This window comes from Melospiza melodia, unplaced genomic scaffold (genome assembly GCF_035770615.1).
Source record: "Melospiza melodia melodia isolate bMelMel2 unplaced genomic scaffold, bMelMel2.pri scaffold_18, whole genome shotgun sequence".
Lineage (NCBI taxonomy): Eukaryota > Metazoa > Chordata > Aves > Passeriformes > Passerellidae > Melospiza > Melospiza melodia.
The window spans coordinates 9,425,164-9,452,141 of NW_026948525.1; the positions used below are offsets into that span (position 1 = coordinate 9,425,164).

The window sequence follows — 26,978 nt, forward strand, 5'->3', positions numbered from 1 at the left end:
ATTTAATAAATAATTAAACTAGTGCAGGAAAGTAAGAATGCTAACCTGTCTGGAGGCAGCATACAATGCTCTTAGAATAAGATAAGCAGAGGATTAATGATCTTGTTTGTGAACCAAGGAATGTATCACAAGGGGTCTGTGACCAGGCAAGGGGAACGGAGGACTGTTTCTTGGAGGCTAGGCAAGGGGAACGGGAAACTGTTTCTTGGAGACTTTGTTGTGAATCTCAGTATAAGAAGGAAGAACCCATACGTGAATTTGGGGGGCTCGGATTTTGGGACATGAGTCCCCCAGTTCCCCGGGCCCTTAATAAAGCACCCACAAAACTTATCCGAGTTTTGTGTCATTTATCAATCGGGCAACAGTTTTCTGACGACTGCGGCAGGACTCCGAAGGCTGCTGAGGCGGTTCGCGTCCCGATCCACTCCAAGCCGGCACCGAGCACTTCTCGGGGAGTCATCGGTCGTGCCCGACCCCCCGCGCCTGTCGGACAAACTGCATTAAGGTAAGCCCGAAGGTGCTTTATATTGGAAAAAGGTGATAATTGGATTTGGATTTGGTGGTTGGTAAAAAAGCCTAGGCTCCGGCCATAAGACGTCTAAGGACGCAGGACCGGAACTCGCCTCCTGTTTGTTTTAGGGAAGGACGGCGAGAAGGTATATTGGTTTAAGGTATATTAGTTTATTGGAATTAATAGTGGAATTAAAGGTTGTAATATGATGTCTTTTAAAACTTTTAAAACCTTAGTGCAAGCCAATGGTAAAATACCTGGAAATACACCATTAGGTTGTATATTGAAACGGTGGAAAAGTGAGGGGTATTATCAAGAATTGGATAAAAGCAAAATTATAGATTATTGTAATCATTGGTGGCCTGAATATGAGATTGGGGAAGCGGGATGGCCGGTGAATGGTACACTGGAATTGGGGATAATGGAATCTTTGATGCAATTTTTAAAGAGAAATGAGAAATGGGATGAAATACCATATTTAGATTTGTTTTTCGTTTTATATCGGAAAGAGGAATGGCAAAAGGAATGCGGTATTTTTGTTTTAGAAGTGAATGATGAAAGAGAGTGTGTGGGATGTAAAGAAAGAAAGGAGCGTAATTTGTATCCTTCAGTCGAGGAAGATTTGTCTTATTGTATAGCACCTCCGAGGGTTCCGGTTGCTCCTAATGTGCCCCCTGCTCCCTCTGCGTATATAGCTATAAAAACAGGATCTAGTGAGAGTGATGGTGGTGAGGGTGAAAAGAATGAGAGTGTTAAAAGAACTCCGTTAGCAGGGCGGACTCGCAAAGGAAAGAAGGGGCAGAAGGGGCCACAGTTAATTGCGCCATTAAGGGAAGCTGTGGGATCACAGGGAGAAAGGATACTTATAAAGGTGCCTTTCTCCCCCGGAGATTTGGTAATATGGAAGCAATCAGCGGGGAGTTATCGGGAGGATCCTGAAAGGGCGGCAAGGGTGGTTAAAATGGTAATAAAGACTCAGAATCCACACTGGAATGATTTACAGGTATTATTAGATACTATAATGGATTCCATGGAAAAGGAAATGGTTATTAGAGCCACTAGAGAAAAGGCTCGTGAGGAGATTCGGTTGAGACAACTAAATGAGACAGTTGATGAATTGGTACCAAGTGAGGAACCTAGGTGGGACACAAACTCTACAGGAGGAATAAGGGCTGTAAAATGATATCAGGAATTGTTGGTGGAAGGAATTAGGACAGGAATACCTAAGACTATGAACTGGTCTAAGTTGTATTTGGTCAAGCAGGACAAGAATGAGTCTCCGTCTGCCTTTTTACAACGATTAAAAGACATGGCTCGGAAGTTTACTAATTTAGATGTAGAGGATCAATCAGGAAAACTTCAATTGGCATTGTTGTTTATGGGGCAATCACAAGAGCATATTAGGAAAAAGTTACAAAAGCTGGAAGGGGATGATACTCGAAGTTTGGATAAAATGCTGGAGGTAGCATGGAAGGTATACAACAACAGGGAAAAAGAAACTGCAAAAAGACAACAAGCTAGTATTCTGGCTGTAATGCAACAGACAGGGGCAGGAGGAAGACCCATTAGGGGTCGAGGTCGGGGAGGAGCTAATCGCGGACAGAGGGGGTTGCCAAGAGGTCGGGGAGGATTTGGGTTTGCACCTAACATGGGGAGGTTGGATCCAAACCAGTGTGCGTTTTGCCAACAATTGGGACACTGGAAAAATGAATGCCCAGTTAGAGGAGGTATGGGCATGGGAAACATGGGATTAAGGACAGGTCCAATGGGGAATGCTCCTGTGGGAGGATTTACGGGAGGATCAGCAGAGGCCGCTCAAGCACTAGTTTTGGGAAACTATCAGAATCAAAGCTGACTAGAAAAGGATTTGAGGGTAGTTTTAGAAATAGATGGAAAGGTTCAAGAATTTTTGGTAGACAATGGAGCTACATATTCTGTACTCAATAGAACAATTGGGACCTTTGAGTGACACAATGGTATAGGTGGTGGGGGCAACAGGGAAGCTAGAGGAACAACAATTTTTACAACCTTTAAATCTTAGGTTTGGGGGGAAGGAATTAGATCACCAATTTTTGTATATGCCAAACTGCCCCACACCCCTTCTTGGCAGAGACCTGTTGTCCCGACTTAATGTGAAAATAATATTTGAAGGGGGAAGGGTGAAATTGGAAATACCTGAGGAACAAATAGCAGGCATTTTTGTGATCAAGGAAGTGGATGCCTCTCCTATTCCAGAAGAAATTGAGCAGGCTGTAGTACCCTGGGTATGGGAGTCAGGGGTCCCCGGAAAATCTAAAGCTGCGCAGCCAGTAAAGGTGGAACTAAAGGAAGGGGCCCAACCAGTGAGGATAAAGCAATACCCCTTGAAGCTTGAGGCAAGGAGGGGAGTAGCCCCGTTAATTAAACAATATTTGGTTCAAGGAATATTACAGGAATGTGAATCGGAGTATAGTACTCCAATTTTTCCAGTAAAGAAACCTAATGGTAAGTACCGTTTGGTACAAGACTTAAGGACTGTTAATGAAATAGTGAAAGACATACATCCAGTTGTTGCTAATCCTTATACCTTGTTAACATCTGTATCGGAGGAGTTTAAATGGTTCTCAGTGACTGACCTTAAAGATGCCTTCTTCTGCATCCCACTGGCAGTAGAGAGTAGGAAATATTTTGCCTTCGAGTGGGAGAGTCCTGATTTTGGGAGAAAGAAGCAGCTTAGGTGGACGAGACTCCCACAGGGATTTAAATGCTCCCCTAATATTTTTGGAAACCAACTGGCCAAGGAGCTGGAGGAATGGAAGATAACCCAGGTAACAATATCCCCATCCTTGTATGTAGTCCTGCAGTACGTGGACGACATCTTTCTGGGTTCTAAGGAAAGGGAAATGTGCGTGGAATTAACAATTAAATTACTCAACATGCTTGGCCAAGCAGGGTATCGAGTTTCTAAGGAAAAAACTCAATTGGTCAAAAATAACGTTATTTACCTCGGTTGTGAGATCACACAAGGGCAGAGACGTTTGGGAGTAAACCGAATGGAGGCAATATGTGCTATTCCTTTGCCTCGTAACCATCAGGAATTGAGATATTTTCTAGGAATGGTGGGATGGTGTCGACTGTGGATCATGAATTTCGGTCTCCTAGCCAAGCCACTATATGAGGCCTTGAAGCAGCATCGGTTGGAGTGGACGACACAGCAAAAGAAGGCCTTCCAGGAATTGAAGCAGGCACTAAAAGAGGCCCCAGCCCTAGGACTCCCTGACCTGACTAAGGAATTCCAGTTGTACGTGAGTGAGAGGCAAAAACTGGCCTTGGGGGTCCTCACGCAGAAGGTGGGATCCTGGAAGAGGGCAGTGGGATACTTCTCTAAACAACTGGATTCGGTAAGTTCCGGGTGGCCCTCGTGTTTACGAGCCGTGGCGGCAACAATAATTCTTATTCAAGAGGCCCGTAAATTGACTTTGGGGGCAAAAATGAAAGTGTTTGTTCCCCATATGGTCACGGCTGTTTTGGAGCAAAAGGGGGGTCACTGGCTATCATCCAGTTGAATGTTGCAATACCAGGCCATCCTGAGAGAACAGGATGATATTGAAATAAGGACTACTAATCATGTTAATCCAGCAGAGTTTTTACGCAGTGACCAGGAAGCTGGGGGACTGGTGCATGATTGCGTAGAGGTAATTGAACAAGTATATGCCAGCAGACCTGACCTAAAGGATGAACCATTGGAAGAACCTGAATGGGAACTATACACTGATGGATCCAGTTTTGTCGAGAATGGGACTCGCTATGCCGGGTATGCAGTGGTAACATTGGATCAGGTCATAGAGGCAAAGGCTTTGTTACCTGGAACTTCGGCCCAGAAGGCAGAGGTGATTGGACTCACCAGAGCCCTGTATTTGAGCAAGGACAAAAGGGTTAATATCTGGACAGATTCTAAATATGCCTTTGGTGTGATTCATGTACATGGGGTGTTATGGAAGGAAAGGGGGCTTTTGAATTCACAGGGAACCAACATCAAGCACCGGGAAGAAGTGCTACAGCTACTGGCTGTGGTACACAGTCACAAAGCAGTTGCAGTAATGCATGTTAGAGGGCACCAGCCTGCGGAAGGAGACGTTTACAGAGGAAATCGATTTGCTGATGTTACAGCACAGCAAGTGGCACGGGAAGTATGGACTCAAATGGCATTGGTACCGGTAAGAACAAATCCGGCTACCCCATACCTGAATCAGGAGCCCAAATATTCAATAGAAGATGGAAAACTAATAAACTTGCTAGGGGCACAGAAGAATCAACTTGGGTGGTACGTTACACCAATGGGAGAAATAGTGGTACCTACCCACATAATGAAATTTATTTTGGAATCAGAACATAATAAATGTCATTGGGGGGCAGAAGTATTGGTAAAATTTTTGAAGAATGAGATAATCTCTAATCAGATGTTAACAATGGCAAAAAGAGTTAATGCAATGTGCCCGGTATGTTTGAAAAATAATCCAGTAGTTAGGAGACAAATACAAATGGGAAAGTTGCAAGTCGGGCCACAACCAGGAGATTACTGGCAAGTTGATTTTTCTGAATTGCCTAGAGCACAGGGATACAGATACTTGTTAGTGTACGTATGTACATTCTCAGAGTGGCCGGAAGCTTTTCCATGTAGAACTAATCAGGCTAAGGAGGTGGTAAAAACCTTGTTAAAAGAAATAATACCAAGATTTGGAGTACCTTTAGGATTGTCATCAGATAGGGGTACGCATTTTATAGTCGGGGTAGTGCAGGAATTAGCAGGAATGTTAGATATGACCTGGAATTTGCATACCCCCTGGAGACCTCAGTCTAGTGGGCAAGTGGAAAGGATGAATCAAACCCTGAAAGGACAAATCAAAAAGATTTGCCAGGAAGCTAAACTGCACTGGCCTCAAGCTTTGCCTTTGGCCTTACTCAGGATTCGAATTAAACCAAGGGAAAAGGTAGGCGTAAGTCCATATGAGATATTATATGGCAAACCATATCATGCAACTGTATTAAAAGGGGAGGTACATGTGAGTGGGGATCAGGCGATTGCAGAGTATGTTATGTCACTTAATAAGATCTTGAATTCTTTAAGAAATACGTTACAGTGGAATAGACCGCTCACGCTGGAGAATTCTGTCCACAACATCCAGCCTAGAGGACCAGGTGTACGTCAAGAAGTGGATCACGGATGCGCTACGGGAATTCATGGAGTGGACCCCACCAGGTGATGATGACGACCTACACAGCGGTGAAGGTCCAGGGGATGGATGCTTGGATCCATTACACCAGAGTAAAGAAGGCACCATTCCAATGGGAAACCCAGATAGTGTCTCCAACCCGGATGATCTTCCGCGCAAAGCCGCCTTCTTAATTATATTACTGCTAGTAATCATGAGACTAGTACCCGTTCAAGGGTCTACTCTTATACAGGTTGAAGAAACAAAGGTTACAGTCATGGAAGGGATGGATGTTCAATTAACTTGTGTTATATTTGACAGCCAGAAAGTTGAGGCCAGTGAAGTTATTGCAATATGGCAATGGGGGGCTGAAAGAAGCCGAGGCAAGATAGGAGTCGGTTGGGATCAAGATAAACAACAAGGAAACACGGTACTGAATCTTTTCAAGGTAACCACAAACGATACAGGGGAATATACATGTTTGGTCAAAATATGGGATAGTTTTGATTACAAAAGAGTGAGTATGAGGGTTTTGCCATGGACAGGGGATCGTGCTGAAAACATAAAGGTTAATCCAGTATCAATGGCAGTGGACATGTGGGATGGGCCACCCCTCAGAATAAATTGTTCCTTCTTAGTAAGATCAAAATATCAAAGGAACCTTTGGGTCAAATGGTGGAAGCAAAATAGGGAACTGACCTGGGACAGAATAGAGGACGGGACCAGTTGAGGGGAAAGGAAGGCAAAGGTTGTGGGTGGTCGAGTGTCACTAATCCTAGAATAGGAAATGCATGGTGGAGGCATGACAGAATGATGTTATCCTTACAGAGACACGGTAGAAGGAGTAGACGGGAGGTTAATGATACAATAGAACGAAGTACTGAGCAGGAAAATTTAGTGGTAGGATTAATCAGAGATTTTGGGATCATGCAGAATGTGACTAAAATAACAGCTTGCCTGCCATTACTACAGGCTGCAGGTGAACCAATTCCCTGAGGAATAATACCGGTAACCACAATGCCTGAAACATTCAAGAATGTTTCATGGTCCTGCCAGTCAGTTCCCAAACCAGTAGATGTATGGAGGGATTTGTGTATGACCATTCGGGCTATGACTAGAGAGGAATGTGAAAAGAAATCCAATCATTATGGTTGGATTCAAAATACCAGGAGGTGTTTAATTGCAACCCCAATAGATGAGCCACGCAATATGTCGGGAGTTTAGTTCAAGCATGGCTTAAAGAAAAAGGCCATGAAGCCATGCAATTGAGAGAAAAGTAACAGGTAGTTGTGAAGCAGTTCCCAGCCTGACTTCTATAAACAATTAGACTCTCTTAGGCATCTTTGTATAAACAATAGGGTTCTCAGGCAGTCTTCCCATAACAAGTGTAACACCCTCTCTGGGAAAAGATGGCATCCTGAGAACAGATGTGGAAGTTTTGGGAACCGTTCATATCACAATGGGAACACTGGTTTTATTTTGTGTAAACAATCAACGGTATAGTAAAACAAAAGGTGTGGTTAGAGTTTTCTCTAGTTAGCCTATCATAAACTTGGATTTTGGAATATGCATGAAGTTCGTTAACACTATTATTTAAACTGGCTGATCGATCAATAAACTTGAGTTCGATGCATCAAAGGATTGGTCGTTCTCCCCTCACTTCAACAAATGGCGACACCCGGACGTGATAGCGGACACCACGACGATCGCGACCACCACGGGGATTGCGAACACCACGAGAAGTGAGGACTCAGTCAGGCTCTGAAGCAGCGGGAGCGGCAAATAAGCGCGAACCAAAGCGGAGGAAAAAAGCCGCCGATATGCGCCGTGCCCTGGCGACCATACAGATGGGTCCAGCCGATACGTGCGGCCAATGCCTGGAAAACGCTGCTAAGTGAAAGTGCGCACTTAAAAGAGGTATGGAAAGGCAAGCCGCATATGAACTTTTTATTACATTTTTGCAAAAAAGGCAAATTAATGGAATAGACTTATGGAAGGAATTGCAAGGTCTTTTGGCTTATGGTCTGGAACGGGGAATATTTGTGAATCCCCACACAGTTTACGAGTTAACGGAATTGCGTGAATTCAGTGATTTATTGTCAGAGGCTGCTTTAGAGAGTGGTAAAACTGCCAAGAAGCTAAGCAAGCCATGGCGAGTGATATATGGTGCACTGTTTTACTATCTCTCTGAGTGCAAGACAGCGGCCGCAGCTCGTGGAGCTTGCGGGGCTGTGCTACTCCGAACTCGGCACGGGTGCTCCGCCATGGGGAGCAGCCGCGGCGAGCGACCGCCTGAAATGCTGCGCTGTAGCGGCGGGAGCGGAGGCAGCGGCGGGGAGAGCAGAGCCACCACCGTGGGAGCCGAGGCGCGCCGTCCCGGGAGAGAGCGAAGCCGCCGCGGGGGGAGCCGAGGGTACAGCAGTGCCTGCAGCGGAGTCAGCCTGCCGGCGAGTAAACAAAGAGCCCAGCGTAGGGGGGGGTTTTGGTTTTCGCCCGCTCCGACACACGCACCGCGGACTGGAGCGCTTTTTGCAGTGGGAGCGTTTCTCCCTCCCCCCACAGCCGGCAAAAGCTTCAGTTTAAGACCTAACAGCCTAATGGATGCCTCGGTCTAGGACCTAACAGCCTAATGGATGTAACTTTTGTCAGCAAAAGGAAAAGATCCCTGTTGAAATTAAGAAACAAGTGATGGCAAACAAGGAAAGTTAAAGGCACTTTTGTTCTTCCTGGCAGAGACTATGAAACAGAAATCAGCGTACTGTATGCATGGGTCAAATTTCAGCCGATTTGGCTTGACATTGGTTATGCTGTCTTGAAATCACCTGCATTAACATAGACTTTAACATCAGAAGCCCAGATGGTTCAGTCAGTGGAACATCAGACTCTAAAATAATATTTTGAAAAGTTTAAAAATGTTAAGATGTGTTGGACTGATTGTATGAGTGAGATGTTGTGAGTGTGCTTTTTGGTATAGAAATGCTATAGCAAACACGTAAACAAAGTTATTTTAGCTTAGTATTTTAGGATCAGGCCTGTAAATAAGTTATAGTGAATGCTATATTTTATGTCTATAGTAAGTTATCTGTTATTAAGTAGTTTAAGTTAAATTATTTATTAAATGCTGAATACTATTGAGGTTAAGTTTGTTAAGTTTATTTTCTGTTAAGTTTGAGGTCTGTTAAGTTTAAATTGTATATTAGGTTTAAGTTAAGTTAGATTCTGTTAAGTTTAAATTATATTTGGTTTAAGTTGTATAGAATTTAAAGTCAGTTAAGTTTTGTTATAGTTAAGTTTTGTTAGAATTGAAAGATTTTACATGTAAGTTCTGTTGATTTAAAAATCTATTAAGTTTAAGTAATGTTAAGATCTATTAAGTTTAAATATTTTAAGTTTAAGTATTTTAAGTATAAGTGCTATTAAGTTTAAGTGATGTTAGATAGATTTATGCTTTTACGATAGGCGTTTATTTTATGGCTTGTGTGCAAAGTGTTGTTGTGAACATCAGAGAAACCTTGCTAGCTGAAAATACTATTTAATTATTAGAATTGCCTATTCTTATGTTGCAAAGAATGTAACACAGCTAGCCCATAGAATTTTGAAGCCAGTTAAGTTCTGTTAATTTACAAATAAGTCTGCTAAGTTAAATACTTTAAGTGCTTTAAGTGTATACTATTTTCTCACCACTCCAAATCAACAAAGGACTGAGAATCGCCCAGCTGATGCCATTTCAGCCAAATGACTAAAGGATTACAGACTGTAAAACTGATTTTGAACTTTTCTGAGAAACCCAAGGAAAAGGTGGATGTGAAAATCTCAAGGACAAAAAGGATTGTTTTCAGACTTGCCATTCACCTCCTCTCCAGGTTCACATGAATGAAAATGAAAACAGCTAACAGCTTTCTTTTCTTAGTCCAATTACCACCTACCTTGCAATGCCTGATAAGGCCGGACATTGTGGCTCAGCTGGGGGTGCGTTTAACCCTTTGGGATAACATGCCGTTGCCGGACGACCAGGGAACTGATTGACATGATTGAATCATTATCATCATTCCATATAAAAGGACCGGCAAAAGAGAACTGTCTTGAATGTCACAGCCCAAATTGTGCTGCTTGGGTTGCACTGTGTTGTGGGGGTTGTGACAGGACCTTTTGGGTGGATCAGTTGTCACTTTTTCATTTATGGTGTAATACCTGTAATCATAGACATACCTGGGAACATAATTGGGAGTGGGCACTACGGAATGAAACAGGACTAAACACTGCCTCAGCTTTAGATCTTTATGAATCGCATGAGCAGAAAATCTTGGCTTATTATCGGTGGGAGGTACAGTGTATTTTGAAAAGGATTAAAGCTCAAAGTGCATTATATATAACCTCTGTAAGGTGTAAAAAACTGGTGCCTTTAACACAACATTCTGTTGTAGGGCCTATAAAAGGAGATCCCAATCAGGCATTAGATAACTGCATTAGAAGGTTACAAAGGTGCGGTCTTCAGGTCTCAGGAACAGTAAGGTTAAAAACAGATATAAGAAAAAGAAGGTCAAAGTAAAAACAGAAAAATGAGGTTTACTTTTATGATATTACTTGGTGTAGTGGTAGCTGAAGAATTAAAGGTAAAACATTTTAGTCAACCTAGAGATAATGTATGGATAACACTTGCTAGGCAGATTAATCAGTCATCGCTTTGTCTCAGCATTGGAGGAGTTACTAACCCTTTTCGAACATGTTTGGTAGGGCTTCCAGTATGGTCTCCTCAAGAATTCTGCAGTCTTAGTAATAACCGTGCCTTATGTATGCGCAGTATGGTAAATATTAAATTGCCTGAACAAAAAGGGTATACTGCCAGTCAGAGTAACGGCTACCGTCAATGCCTGTTAATTCAATCACTTAATATTCCATTGCATTCCCCACCTGAGGAGTTAGAGCTTTTCGGAAGTGCAAATGCTAGCATGACCAGCACTTCCAATGGTGGGTGGTTCAGCTTTGATTACTCTAATCCTCAAAAGATGAATCAGCATAAACAGACATGGGCTACTCTGGATTCATCTCTAAGCCCAGACATAGTGTCCAAACAACTTTATAACCAATGTAAAGGCTCTATCATGACACCTAAGAAATTACCTACAGGAATATTTCTAATTTGCGGAGATAGAGCCTGGAATGGTATACCTGCCCAACCTCAGGGTGGACCTTGTTATTTAGGCAAGTTATCATTATTCCACCCTAATATATCTGTGTTAATGCAACTAAGTCATAAGATAAACAGGCAGAAGTGTAGCTTACATAATTTAGACTGTAGTCAAATAGGAGATCCATGGTTCTGGAGTAAATTTAAACAAGTGATGGTTTCAGCTCTCCTACCATGAGGTGCTGCAAGCAAAGCATTGATTTTAGCAAAACAAATAAGGTGTTGGGCTAAGGGTGAATTGAATAAAACTTCACAGATATTAGATATGTTAACTGCAGATGTACAGAGTGTTAATCACGCTGTTCTGCAAAATAGAGCTGCCATAGATTTCTTACTATTAGCACAAGGCCATGGGTGTGAAGAGTTTGAAGGGATGTGTTGCATGAACTTATCTGTTCATTCTGTATCTATTCATGCTAAGTTAAAAGAGCTACGACTAGGGCTTAACAGTCTTAAGGAAGAAGAAGGACTGGGAATTGATGAGTGGCTTAAAAGCCTAGGATTGGGACCATGGCTAAGAAACCTTGTAATATATGCTATAGGGATATTAGGTGTACTCTTATTGCTTTTACTTATATTACCTTGTTTTTGTAGCTGTATTCAAAAGATGTTAGTAGAATGATAGAGAAAACCTGGCAAACTAACCTCCTTTCTCTCAAAGAAAAAAGCAGAGGAAATGTCAGGAGTTTAGTTCAAGCATGGCTTAAAGAAAAAGGCCATGAAGCCATGCAATTGAGAGAAAAGTAACAGGTAGTTGTGAAGCAGTTCCCAGCCTGACTTCTATAAACAATTAGACTCTCTTAGGCATCTTTGTATAAACAATAGGGTTCTCAGGCAGTCTTCCCATAACAAGTGTAACACCCTCTCTGGGAAAAGATGGCATCCTGAGAACAGATGTGGAAGTTTTGGGAACCGTTCATATCACAGTGGGAACACTGGTTTTATTTTGTGTAAACAATCAACGGTATAGTAAAACAAAAGGTGTGGTTAGAGTTTTCTCTAGTTAGCCTATCATAAACTTGGATTTTGGAATATGCATGAAGTTCGTTAACACTATTATTTAAACTGGCTGATCGATCAATAAACTTGAGTTCGATGCATCAAAGGATTGGTCGTTCTCCCCTCACTCCAACAGCAATACAGTACGAATAAGAACGAAATCCCAACGAAACGAGATGAGTTGTCAGAATGTCACACAGAATTTTGACACCTGGAATAGTTGGAAGACATTATGGGGACCTAGTGTTTTGGAACACTATAATTACCTTGGGGAAGTACAATGGTGCATCCAATGGTCAGGAGTAAAGAATCAGTCACATTATAGGGCCCTTATCACGTCTACGTCTTCCCGAGAGTTCAGACCGCAGAAGGAGGATTGGAATTGTACTGAGGTTTTTACATGTGATACACCGGAAGACTGAATTGGATTGGTACCGGTGAAAATGGCATTAAAGTGGGGATGCGAGTGTAGGGGGTATGATCACACGGTTAGCAGAGAGTCCATGGATGGACCTATAGATTGCAGATATACTACTGTGCACAGTCCTGGAAATCTAGTCTGGGTGTTGGGACACGGACAGTGGACCACACATTTACCTCTAGATGGATCAGTAACACAAATCACCCTAGGGGTTCCCACATTGTGTCCATTCTGGAAACAGAATAGATTGATCCAAAGGAAAGGACTCAGAAAGAGGGAAGAATCCCTAGAGGAGCAGTGGCATGAACCTGGCTCAGGAGTACAATTTGGATAGATATTGGAGTCATTATTCCCTCTGGTAGTGACATATCGAAATAGGGAAATACTCAACAATTTGTTAGGACAGACAGAAAGGTTGGCAGCAGCTACTAAGAAGGGATTTAAAGATCTAAATTTGCAATTGCAAGCTACATCAAGAATGACCCTACAAAATTGAATGTGATTGGATTTGCTACTGTTAAAGGAACATGGAGTTTGTGGTTACCTGAGTAGGAGAATAGATCATTGCTGTGTACACATTCCGAATGTTACACTTGAAGTTGAGAAAGATATTTCTAAACTGGCAGAAGTGGAAACAAAAACCAAGGAAATTGAAAAGGAAGCACAGCATAATTGGATAGGAGCAGTATTTGATTCTTTGGGGCTTCACCTGTCTGGCTGGATTACGTCTGCTATACAATATGTACTAATGTTTTTAGTATTTCTAGTGACTATATGGATTGTATATAGATGCCTCTTAGGTGTGATCGAAAAGGAAAAGAGGCGATCTCTCCGGTTGCTGAAGGTGATGACCCGCGGGCGGCAAAATGAAGAACACTCCCCACTTCGTTATGAAGATGTTACTGTCAATACTGTTGATTGAGCATCCTTGCAGCAGGACTGAAGGATGCTCAAAAGGGTGGAAATGTTGGAAAAGAAATGAAATTTAGCAAAATATTTAATTATAGTGAGTTGTGTGTGAACTGGTTTGTTAAAAAGTAGTTTTGTAGCCGTTGAAAGTGTGTTGGGTTTTGTGTGTAACCTAGCAGGTAGTCTTAGGGATTTAATAAATAATTAAACTAGTGCAGGAAAGTAAGAATGCTAACCTGTCTGGAGGCAGCATACAATGCTCTTAGAATAAGATAAGCAGAAGATTAATGATCTTGTTTGTGAACCAAGGAATGTATCACAAGGGGTCTGTGACTAGGCTAGGGGAACGGGGAAACTGTTTCTTGGAGACTTTGTTGTGAATCGCATGTATAAGAGGGAAGCACCCATACGTGAATTTGGGGGCTCGGGTTTTAGGGACGTGAGTCCCCCAAGATCCCCATGCCCTTAATAAAGCACCCAAAAACTTATCCGAGTTTTGTGTCATTTATCAATCGGGCAACAGTTCAATATTGTTCCATTTTTGTGCTGGTGAATGCTTTGCCTAAAAAATAAAGTTTTTTAGACTTTTCTCCCTGGAAATATTTTCCCGGACTGGCTGAGGGTGGGGCTGCTGAATCTGCATTCTAGAGGAAACTCCTTTTGGAGGGTTTCAACGAAATTTGCCCTAAACCAAGACAGGGTGGTGGAAAGAAGGGGGAACCCCAAGTAGCTAGATTGAGGGGAGGCTAGAGAGGGGGACCTTGGGACCCCAAAACCCCCTAGAATCCAAAAGCAGGACCCTGGAGAGGAGGGATCCCCAGGGCTGATGGAATCCCCACCAGCCCTGAGATGGGGGACTAACCATAACCCAAGAGGGATGAGACTGGAAATGGGAAACTCCTGGTGGCTTTTTTTTATTCACTCTTGATTTTTGGACATCAGGTGTCTTCTGTAAATGGACGTGGGTAGGAGGAATCCCCAACCAAAGGCATTCACACCATTTTTTTCCCCAAACCAGGATTTTCCCCAAACCTTCCCACTGTGACATCCCCCCTGTCCCACTCTCGGTGAGCTCAATCCCAAACCTGACCCTGATCCTGGTCTCAGTCTCACTCCATGTTTAGACACACTCACCGTTCTGAATTTATTTTCATCCCAGTCCCAAACTCATCTATCCCAACCCCAGCCCTAAAGTTATTCCCGTGTCTAGCCTTAACCCCCATCCAAGTTCTAATCCAACTCCAGCTCTAATCAGCCCCAACTCCAAGCCCAGCCCCAATTCCTGCCCCTTCCTAAATCCTCAGCCCAAAACCAAATCCCAGGTTCAGACCTTTCTGGGGTTTGGGGGTGTCTCTGTCCCTCAAACCCCGATGATGTTTGGGTGGGGTCACAGCAGGGCTGAGAGGGACAGAGACCCCCTCCCAAAGCCCCAGGTGTGAGAAGGTCGGAGAGCCCCCCCAGCCCCGAGCACCCTCAGTGGTGAGAGGGACACAGAGCCCCTGGTCCCCAGCCCTGCACAGGCATTCCCTGAGGCCAGAGGGATGGAGACCCCCCGAGCATCCCCCAGGGTGAGGGGAAAGAGACCCCCGAGCATCCCCTGGGCTGAGAGGGACAGAGACTGCACTGAGAACCCCCTGGCACAGGGGTGAGAGGGAGGGAGACCCCCCAGGAATTTCCTGGGGTAAGAATGATGGAGATACCCTGGGGAATGGCCTTGGATGACAGGGACAAGGACACCCCCAGGGCATGGGCTAGGGTGACAGGGGTTTTACACCTGAGCCAGTTTGGGTAAGGGGGGTGGTGTTCACCCTCTGAGCAGGGATTACCCCACTGCTTCAGGTTGCCATGCAAGATGTAACCAAATGCATGTTTTCAATCACCATCTTCATCAACTGCTATAAACAGGTGGGGCAATGTTCTTTATCTCTTCCATGACTCAGCCCTGATAACACCCTTCAGGGGAGATATCTTCTGTGAATGGGCCATTGAGTGTCACTGCAGGACTGATAAAATTCCATCATCCCATTGTGGGATGCTCCGCCCAGGGGGAGGATCCAAGCATTCCTACCTGGATATAATCCAAGGTATGAAACTCCAGGAGCACTTTGCCTGCTGGATTCCGAGAGGACAAGATCTCCATAACCACCACTGAACCTTCAAAAGAAGACCAGATACTTCTATAGGATCACTTGTCTGACAGAATCACCTTCATCACTCCAGCAGGACTGCAGCCACCATTTAATGGGACTGCTGCCAATGCCCTGACCAACAGGGTGTCAGGTTATATCCTGACTCTGTCAGTTTAAGGCGGTGTTTCTGTATCATTGCCTTGATCCTAATTTTGTTTTTGAATTGGAATTCTGGTTTAGACTCTCCCCCAGGTTTGCCTTCAATCTGGTGCAAAATTTAGTGTGTTTATTCCTTGTTTTCCTCCCAAAACAGGATTTCCCATTCCTAAAACTTAGCCAGATGGCGGGAGAGACTGCGAGGAAGAGGAAGATGCCCAAGGATACCCAGGAAGGTGAGGAGGAAGTCAGTGCCCCTTTCCCCCTCTCTCCTGCTCCATCTCCCAGCCCAGCATGGCCCCCAGTTGCAGGACAAACCTGCTGACAACATCATCCTACTGGGGATGCACTGGGGGAATCTCCTTCCCCTTCCCTCTGGCACGGAGGTAAATCCCATCCTCTCCTTGTCCTTCCTCCCCCAGGGAAGGAGCTGAGGATGGAGACCAAAAAGGAAAAATTCCCCCAACAGAACCTTGTGGAAGAGGCCGTTTTGAGCAGTGCCACGGTGCAGAATTCCAACTGGGGAGGAAATGCCTCAGAGATCCCACAGGAAGAGGGGCTCCAAAGCCAGCCCAGGGTGCTCTGAGTATGAAAGACCCACCCAGAGCCAGGAAGGTGGACAGAGCTTCAGCCAAAGCTCAGAGCTGGTGGTCCATGAGCAGCTTCATGATCAGAAGAAGCGCTACAAGTGCTTGGAGTGTGAGAAGAGCTTCAGGCACAGCAGCACCCTGATGAGCCACCAGATGATCCACACTGGGGAATGGCCCTAGGAGTGTGGGGAGTGTGGGAAGGGCTTCAGCTACAGATCCAACCTTGTGACCCACCAACGCATCCACACTGGGGAGAAGCCCTACGAGTGTCCCCAGTGTCAGAAGAGGTTTCAGACCAGCTCCAGTCTCCTCCAGCATCAGCAGATTCACACAGAGGAGAGGCCCTTCCGCTGCCCTGACTGTGGGAAGGGCTTCAAGCGCAACTACACCCTTGTCAGCCACCGGCGCATCCACACTGGGGAGAGGCCCTACGAGTGTCCTGAGTGTCAGAAGAGGTTTCACACCAGCTCTGATCTCCTCCTGCATGAGCGGATTCACGTGGATGAGAGGCCCTTCCGCTGCCTTGACTGTAGGAAGGGCTTCAAGCGAAACTCCCACCTCATCAGGCACAAGCGGACCCACACTGGGGAGAGGCCTTACGAGTGTGGGGAATGTGGGATGAGCTTTAGCCAGAACTCTAACCTGATCTCCCACCAGAAGACCCACACCAGAGAACGGCCCTATGAATGTGGGGAATGTGGGAAGAGCTTCAGTCTGAAGTCTCTCTTGAGCTGCCACCAGAGGATCCACACTGGGGAAAGGCCATACAAGTGTGGGGAATGTGGGATGACCTTTAGTAGGAGGCCCCCACTGATCATCCACCAAATGACCCACACTGGGGAGAAGCCCCACAAGTGCCCCGAGTGTCAGAAGAAGTTTCACACCAGTTCTCATCTCGTCCAGCACCAGTGGATTCACACAGTTGAGAGGCCCTATGAGTGTCCTCAGTGTGGGAAGAGCTTCTCCAGCAGCTCTCACTTGACCAGACACCAACGGAGTCACCAGTAAAAGAAACCCTGCACATGCCCCAACTGCAGGAGGAGTTCATGCACTGCTCCAGCTTTATCCCCCATTGGAGAACCCATGTTGGGAAGAGCCCTGGGGACCCATTTTCCCTGTGATCCATGCTGGGAAGACAGCTGTACCTTTTCCTGCCCCTGCCAATGATATGATGTGGGATGGAAAAACATGAGGGTCTGGCCATAGCCCTGTCATTACATTTACTCCCACCTCAGGTCATTGCTAGGGGCAGGAAAGGGACTCTCTCTCTCCCTGAAGAGAAGGGTGAAATTTCCAGGCAGGGGAAATTGTGGCCTGGCAGACGCAGTGAATTGTGTTTAGTTTTCCCTGTAAATAGTTTTTCTTATCCCTTCTGTTATCAATATAATTTCTGTTCCATTTGTTCCTTATCTCATTGCTGTTCCCAATAAATTGTTCTTATCCCAGCCCGGGATCTTTGCCTTTTGTGCTTTCCATGGGAAGCAGGAGGGCAGCGAGGGCAGTGCAATTTTAGCAGAAGCAGGAAATTAGGGAATCCCAGTCCTGAACCCCAGCCTGTGGAAACCGAGCATCCCAGCTGGTCCCAGCCTGGTGGCCATGGCAACAGCCTTGGGAGTGGGTCCCTGGCTGGGGCTGTGGGAACCTTTACCCTCTGGTGCCCAGGGACAGGAGTGGAGGGAACGGCTGCAGCTGAGTCGAGGCAGGCTCCGGTTGGATGTCAGGAAAAGGTTTTTGCCCAGAGGCTGCTGGGGCCCTGCTCAGGCTCCCCAGGGAAGGGTCCCAGCTCCAGGGCTCTCTGAGCTCCAGCAGCATTTGGACAGTGCTGCCAGGCCCAGGCTGGCATTGTTGGGGTGTTCTGTGCAGGGCCAGCAGTTGGACTGGAGGATCCTGATGGGTCTCTCCCAGCTCAGCCAATTCTGTGGTTCTGGGATCCCATGAGCCTGGGGATGAGGCTGCCAATGGTTGCCATGGCAACGGGGTCTGGCTGCAGGCCTGAGCTGGTGTCCATGGCCACCATCCCTGGCATGGGGTTTCCATGGAGCTGCCATGGAAACTGACCATAGCAACAGGGGGATGGTGATGGTTGCCTGCTAAGGATCAGATTTCTTACCAGAATTCACAGGGGTTCCATGGGGACTTTGCAAGAGTCTCCAGGCTGTTCCAGAGCTGGAATGTCACAGCCAGAGACAGGGGCTCCATGGAGACCTGCCAGGGCTTTCTGGGGATGGTAAAGAGCCCTGTGGTCAGAGGCACTCACAGCCATCCCATGGTGACATCCCAGGGGACCTTGGGCTGTGAAGACACCAATCTGTCACAGGCACTCACGAGGGTTCCACAGTGACATCCCAGGAGTCCCCAGGCTGCCAAAGAGCCAGGATGTCCCAGACACTCACAGGGGCTCCTGTCATGGGCAGAGTGGGAGCTTCAGGCAAAGTTTATTAGAGAAGCTTCTGTTGGCTCACGAGTTGCAGAAAGGATCCCTAAATGTCACCGTTGAATTTGAGATTACATAGACTCGGATCAGACGTCTAAGGGCTAAAAGCCACCTGTTTTTTCAAAACTTTTCTTTTATACCTTGCTTTGCTACAGGTAGACCTCATTGGTCATTTAATCAACAGATTTCACATGATTGGCCAATTAGGGCAACACCCTTCAGTAAACAACTTTATGGAAAAAACAACTTACTATAAATATTGTCAGGGTACCAGTTATTGATGTTTGTTTTACCTTGGCCATTCTGGGGGCTGCCTGGATGGGGGAAACCTTCCTGGAGCAGTTCAGTGCCAGGTAAAAGGAGATGCACAGGACCTTTTTGGTCTTCAGCTTCTAGTTTATTGTTATCTTTTCTCAAGTTTTGCATTGCTGTCCACATCAGGCTTAGCATGCTGGAAAAACACCTCAAAATGGCCCCAAAATATTCGGTTTCAAGGTCTTTAAAAGGTATCTCATCCAATTAACTCTTAAAACATCTACTATCTCTCCTTATCAACCAATAACTCATCCCTTGACTGTCCACATAATCTCTGCACTGTGCTTTCCTTGACCAATGACTCTGTGCCACCAACACTGCAGAACATGGAGTAGATGAAGAAGATGAAAGGGACTGCATCTAAATTCCTCCATCTTGCTTCCTGTCTAGATGACCCTTAAAAATCCCAAAAGATAAATTTCTCACCCAAGGGACATAGTATACAACCTTTTAATTTATTTCACACTTTGGTAAATTCTAATCTGCCTTGAAGTCCTGGAAGTCCTCTCCATGGGTGAAGGTTAAAGGCAGTGTTTCTCTGGGGGTCAGGACCCCTCAGAGCAGAGAAATATTCCCTGTGCCTTGGATTCCCACACATTTAACCTAAAAACCCTTAACATGTGAAGTTACCCAAAAATGTTCCAGGAAAGTAGGATTAGAAGGAGAAAAAAATGAAGAACAACAGAAAGAAAGAAGATCCATAGAAAGACACACATATAGGGACTAACTGCTGGGGTTCCAACATCACTAACAAAAGAACACCAGAAGAAAGCAGAATCCAGACCCTGGGCTGGCCTCGTGCTCCAGCTTTTAAGCCCCTGGGCCTTCATGGGCCCACCCCTGGGGTGGGACTGCAAGTTTCTTGTCCAATCAGAGCCAGGGTAGCACCAGCTGCTAAGTGTGTGATTGATTGATTAACAGCTGGGCTAATTAGAACTGGGTCAGCATCACCTCCTGCTGTGTGATTGACAGCTCTGCCAGGCCAGGGCTGGGGGCGGGGCTCTGTCCCACCACAAACCAAGGCCTGACCCCCCTGGCCCCACACAGGCATTCTGAGCATCCCAAGGTGTCTCAGGACATCGATCTCATCCAGTCTCTGAGAGCGACCATGGTGACACTATGGAACCTCATGGAGCCATGGGTCAGTTGTGACAATGGATATCCAAGGAAATGATGGTGAGACTGTGGAATCAAGGAATCATGGAATCAAGGAGACCATTGTGCAAATCACGGGCCCTATGGAAGCAAGGATCGATGATCAAACTGTGGTTTGATTGTGATAGATTTAAAATAGAAACAAGGAGCCATTGTTCCACAGCGGGGCTGCATGGGCCCAATGGACCCTTGTGACTCTGATGGGGCTGATGAAACCAAGAAGCCATTGTGACATTGCCAGACCTCATGGAATCAAGGAGACCATTGTGACAGTGTTAGGACCCATGAAGTCAATGGAACATGGAACAGGTCTGCCTGGTTTGAACTCCTGGGGTCTGTCTGACAGGTCCCACTGAATTTGACATTTCAAGGGCCACTTCTCATATGCCCATGAAACACCGGGGCTCTGAGCTTTTATTCCTATGGGAAAGAACTGTCTTTCTTGTCTAGGCAACCATGGCCAAAATTGGGATTCTGCATCTAAAATTTTCTATATCCAAGGGTTACTCCCAGAAAAAATCTGCCTGTACAAGTCAAGTCTGGGTAGCCTTAGCCTCTGGTGACTGCCTCTCATCTGCCCCTACACCACGAGGGCTTGGTTGTTTCCTTCCTATGGAGACCATTGTGACACTGTGGAGGATTTGAAACCAGTGGGCCATGGAAACACTGCAAGCCTTTGTGGAACCTGTTATACTGTAGGAACTTGTGGAACCAAGGGGAGCATTGTGACCCTGCAGGGTACCATGGATCCAAGGGGCCACTGTGACACTGTGCGGCCTCGTGGAACCAAGGACATCTTTGTGGCCCTGTTGGACCACATGGTCCCAAGGGGACAGTGTCAAGCAGCAGGGCTTTGTGGAACCAAGAGGCCATTGTTGCATTTCAGGGCCTCGTGCAGCCAAAGGGCCATTGTGATGCTGCGGGGCACCATGGATCCATGGAGATCATTGTGACATTGCAAGACCCCATGGATCCATGGAGACCATTGTGACACTGTGGGGCCCCATGGAATCATGGAGACCATTGTGACTCTGTAGGCCCTCATGGAAGGAAGGGGCCATTGTGACACTATGGGAACTTAAGGAACCAAGAGAATAATTGTTGCACTACTTGCCCTCAATGGAACCAAGGGGCCATTGGACACGGAGAGGCTTCATGGATCCAATAGACCATTATGTCACTGTGGGGCTTTGTGGAACCATGGAGACCATTAAGATGCTTAAGGACTTGTGTAATCAAGGGGCCATTATGACACGTTAGGTTATCATGGAAGCAAGACAACCATTGTGGCACTGCAAGCCCTCATGGAAGCAAGGAGCCATTGTGACACTGCAGGGCCCTGTGGAAGCAAGGGAACATGAAATAGGTGTGGCTGCCTTGGCCTCCCAGGGGTCACCTGACAGATCTGGCTGACCTTGGAATGTGGAAGGCCACTTCCATCTGCCCCTGAAACACTGGGGCTCTGGGGTCTTCTTTTTATGGAAAAGAACTATCCATTTTTTTCCAGGAATCCATAGCCAAAATTAGGATTCCACCTCCAAATTTTTATGTAATAAAAGATTGCTCGCAGACAAAAGTTGCCAGGACAGACAAGTCTGGCTGGTCTTTAACTCCTAAATGGTAGCACTCACCTATTTTCCAAACACTGGAAAGGGCTCTGTGCATTTGTTTTCATGAAAAAAAACTCCATCTCTCTTTTCCAGGCACAAATGTTTTAAATTAGGACTCCACATTCATAATTTCAAATATCCAAGAGTTGCTCCAAGCAAACCTGCCAGGACAGACAGGTCAGCCTTGCCTTGGCCTCTGGTGGTTGCTGTTCATCAGCTCCTGAATCATGGGGGCTCTGTGGTTTCCTTCCTATGGAGATCAATGTTACACTTGGGAGCCTTGTGAAATGGAAGAGCCATTGTGACACTGCAGAGAACCATGGATCCAAGGGACCATTGTGACACTGTGGAGCCTCGTGGAACCCAGGACATCATTGTGACTCTGTTGGGCCACATGATCCTAAAGGGCCAGAGCAAAGCAGCAGTGTGGGAGTTAGCCCAGTTGTAACTCAGAGTCAGCCAGATTTTACCCCGGAAGAACTGGGCACGAGTTTCAAGCCATGAGAATCATTTGTTTAACTTAGGGTGAGCTTGAGAGTTCCCACGTAAGCCTTTAGTGCTGTTATGCTAAGTTGTCCAAGTTCTACTCCCCTACTGGTTACTTGTTTCCCCTACAGGGTTATTGTTCTAGAGTGTTCTACCCCCAAGTGTACATGCTGTTGCTTCCCCTTTGTCTCGGGTCTTTAGATCCTGCTGCTCATACTGTGCTCGACTTCTCCATGTTTATTGTTTTTCACCCTATTGTTAAAGTTCCTTTTAAACAACTCCATTGATCCTGCTCCTTTTCATTTTTGCCACCCTCTCCCTGAAGTCAGGGAACCAGAGAGGTTTTTTGCAGCCCCCTTCAATGTGACCTTTGGCGCCCGAACAGGGACCCTGACATTCAGGGATCCCTGTGTCAGTACCATCAGCTGGGGTTAGATGATGGATAGGCCAGCGCTCACTGGGATTTTTAATTGTGCCGGGCCCAGCGGATTCATCATTTCTTCAAGGGGCCTTGCCCAGAATCGGCAGGAACAACGACGGTTTCGCCTGCATAGGATTGCAGGTGGGTTTGGGGAAATGCAAGACATTTAGTGCCCATTTTGCCACTGTATTTTTACAACATTCACCCAAGTCCCATAAGTGATTTGGGGTGTGCCGATGGCTCTTTCCCATAAGGCAGCGAAAGAGAAAAATGGGCAGCCATATGTCCACAGTAGAAAGGAGAATATATGGATGCTTTAATTCTCACTGATCATGACCAAATATTTTCAAATAATAAAATAAAATCAATCATGAGGTGGATCATTAAAAATTTTCCAGATGTCTCTGCTGATGAAATACATACCACTGAATTTTGGGTCTCAGTGGAAGTTAAATTGTGCAACCTTTCGATCAAAAGGGATGCCACTGCACCCAGAGCCACCCTGAATCTGCATACTCCACATCTTCCACACCATCCTTGAGACCCTTCATCAGCAAGCAGTGTGTTGAAAACTCAATCCATGGGTCACTCCTAACTCAGGACCTCCCTTCAAACCTGCCTTTTTCAGACCTTCCACTGTGGTCCAAGATGGCAATGGCCACACGGTCTTGGAGCATCATGCCCTGGAGACTCAAGATGGAAGGAGTCTGAATGTGGCTCAGGAGCCCAAACATCCTCCCTCCATCTTGGTCCCTCCACTTCCTGCTGTCACAACCTTCTCTTCTGCCCTGAACGAACCTCCAGACTCCATTCCCACAATTGCATGTCATGCCCCACTGTCAATTATTCAACCTTCGTAGATCAAGGCCCTTCCTCCTCAACACCTGACAAAATGGCAGTGCCCTTTGCCTCCCCCTCCGACAACAATATAACCCCATGATCAAAGATACTAAGCCCAACTGTCACACTATTTCTTATCCGAATGTTTCTGCTCAAAGTTATTCTTCCTTGTCAGAAGGATTCACCAGAGCCACCTCGCCCCTAAACTCCACAAGATCCCTCAGAAAGGATCCAGAAAGAAGCAGTTAAGGAAGGGGACTGGCAAAATGTCTCGAAACTCCTCATTGCCTCCATATGTTATGAAAGAAGGGGGCAGAATCCCAGGTATCAGCCATTGGTTTATGAGGAAATCAAGGATCTGTGTAGGGCAGCTAAACACCATAGGAAGGACTTACCTTGTTTTAATGGCCTAATGAGGGCCATGTTTACAGCACATGTTTTAACCCTATATGATTTAAAATATATTCTGACCATGTTGTTGTCGCCTACAGAATACACCCTATGGGGAAGGAAGATGGAAGTGTTTACTAAATCACTTCATAGCAGAATATGCTAATAATGTGGCAAGGGCGGAATTGACAATCAGCCATCTAGCTGGAGAAGGACAACACAGCCTAGCAGATGATCAAGCAGCAGGTATCCCCAGAGAAGTATAGGATGATATCAAAGAGATGGCTTTGCAAGCTTTAATCCAGGTATCAGTGGTAGCACCCTCAATTTGGACGACCTCGGGTGGCTGCAGCTAAAGCTTTAAGACAATTAGAGCATCCTGTTAAGAAGCAAACCAATGCTACCTCCCTCACATTGAATGGCCTGCTCTCAGACATAGAGACCATCAGACATGCCACCTTGCAGAACAGCAATAGAGTTTTTACCCTGGGCACATGGGCATGGCTGTGTAGACTCTGAGGGCATGTGTTGCATGAACCTCTCCAGCCACAACGAGTCCATCCACAAGAGGATTCAAGTACTGAAGGAATAGTTCAAAAAGCTTCAAGTGGAAAACAAAGACTAGTTCAATAAATGTTTCCAATCCAAGGGGCTAAAGGGTTGGATGATCTCTAGCTGAAACAGGACTATTAATTCTCTTACTGGTGTTTGTTGCATTGTTAATTGTCCCATGTTTGTTTGAATGCTTTAAGAAAACCTTGTAAAATTCTTTCAGTTCCATCTTTGCTGTAAAACAGAAAAGGGGAAGATACCCAACACAGGCTCCTAATAGACTCCTTGGAGAACTGGCAGTCAGGATGGCACAAACATCCCTCAGAGACTCAGTGTGGGAAGGAAAATCCTTAAAAGTACCTAAAAGTATTCTTAAATCCATAAAGTACCTTAAAAACCTTGAGTATCTCAAGGCATTAATGAGCCCTACTGAGTACAAAGCTCTCCAGGGATTAATTAAAGCAGATAATTGGGGCCATGATTGCAGAAACCTCTCACAGAGTCTGTATCAAAAGGAAAACACCAAGTACCTTAAAAAACTGACATACCCTGAAGTATTAACGAGCCCCACTGAGTGTTGTTACTGACAAAGCCTCTCCAGGGACTAATTACAGCAGATAATTGGAGGCCATGATTGCAGAAACCTCTCAGAGACTCCAAGGCAAAAGTCAAACCCAAAGTCCTTTGAAGAAACTGCAGTCTCTGAGAGGATTCAGGAGCCCCCAGGGCTATTTCTGAGCAAGGCTCCCCAGGGACTCCTTCCAGCAGATCCTTGAGCTACTGGGATGTGGTCTAGGGGGGAATGCTGAGGGCAGGACAAGGGGCTGACAGTGCCCAGCCTGGCTGGGGCTGTGCCAGGAGAACCTTGTGCCTCAGGACAAGGTGTCTCCTCAAGCCCTTGGTGGCACAGACCCTGCTGTGCCCCAGGGCACCAAGACTTGGCTTCTCTTTGTCCCCACCTGTCATCACTGCCTCCAGCTCTCTTCTCTGCCTGGGGCCTGGGGACACTTTCTTAGTCATGTCCCTCAGTGGGACCCATTAAAAGTCCAAGAAACTTTGGAGTTGGATTCTGACTAGGGGTTCTTGAGAGATTTCTTCAGCTCCCACTCAGGGACTGATGTTCAGGGCCTGAGCAAAAAGCCCCAGAGGCTCATTAAAGTCTCTGTGCTTTGTCTCTACTGCTGAGCTGAGCCTGGCACAGAGGCAGCTCCTGGTAAGAAAGAAGAGCTTCAAAAGCACATTTCTCTTGATGAGCAGCTCTTCTGCCAGCCCAGCAGGGCTGGGGCACTGCCTGCAGCCACCCTGGGCACAGCATAGAGGCACAGAGAGCTTCAATCAGTCAGGGCTGGGAAGGGGCTGAGAAGTGCCTGGGGCAGAATCACTGCCAGCCCTTGGCACAGGAACCTCTGGCTGCTGGACAATGCAGCTGCAGCTCCTGGAGGCATCTCCTAAAGCTGGAATATCCCAATGCCTACAGACCCTGTGAGTACAACTCTGAGTATTTTTGGTGCAGGTGAGGTGAAATGCTCATGAAACTCTGATATGCTGAGGGGTTCTAATCAGTCATAGAATATTTCCAAGTCAAGGATTTTAACAAAAATGAGAAAATTTCCTAAGACTTTGAAATCAGTTTCCTGCTTTTGGAGAATGGCAGGGAGGGGGGATAAATATTAAAGGTTGGTTATGAATTATTAATTATGAATTTTGACAAGTGTCTGAGACATCTGAACTGTTACTTTTGGTTATTATAGGCTCACAGGAGATCCCTAATGTGCTTTCAGCCTGTCCATGGACAGCAGCAGCATCACCTTTGCTGGACCCATCAGGCTCAGTCTGAGCTGTCCTTTCTCCAAGCTGCAAACAGAACCTGCCCCAGCCAGTGCCCTGAAAACAGGCAGGGTTCTGTCAGGCCAAGGAGAATGCACAGAGATTTGGGGTCTCTGAGTGCTGGCAGGGAGAGATCAGGCACAGGGAAACACCTGCAGGAGGAAAATCTCCAGGAAGCAGAGAGAAGATCAGGCAAGGAGAGAAAACAAACCCCAGCAATGCTGCGGCCAGGAGAGTTTAGAGATGCCCACAGGATCCCCTCCAGTGCAGCCCCTCCCTCTGAACAAGCCCCCTCGCTCCTGTGCCCCAGCCAAGCCTCTGCCCTCAGGGCCGGGGCTCCAAGGCATGCAGCCCCTCCTGTGAAGGCAGAGCTGCAGCAGAGCCGTGGGGCAGCTCTGCAGCCCCGGGCCCAGTTTCCTCTGCAGAGCACAGGGCTGGGGGCAGCTGCCCGGCCCTGGGGGCTCTGGAGGGGGCACAGCTGGCTCAGGGTGACGCTGTCTCCAGTGCCCGGCTCTGGGCAATGCTGTCAGTGCAGCCATACAGGGAGAACTCACACAGCCCCTACTCCTGGATTCCAGCACTGTTAGATGGAAATTCCAAGACGAGGTAGGGTCAAGATGTATGCTTGCCTTGTGGTCAGCCTTAAATACCTCTTGGTCTTCCTGGGCCCTTCCCCCAGCTGGGACTTGACGTCATTTGGTCCCTCAGGAGCTAGGCTGGGGGCTGCAGAGGTAGCTGTGGAGCATTGCCTGTGCTGTGCCAGGGTCTGGCAGACACTGCTGGGAGGGGATAGAGGCTCTGGGGGGATTGGGGTTGCTGGGCAGGGCAAGGCTGGGGTTCCAGGGTAGGGCAA

General features: G+C 46.4%; 1 pseudogene; it reads left to right on the plus strand.

Moving 5' to 3' along the window:
- The window catches only part of LOC134433364 (zinc finger protein 883-like), a 189,233-nt pseudogene extending 172,142 nt beyond the window's left edge, over positions 1-17,091 (plus strand).
- The last annotated feature ends 9,887 nt before the right edge of the window (positions 17,092-26,978 follow it).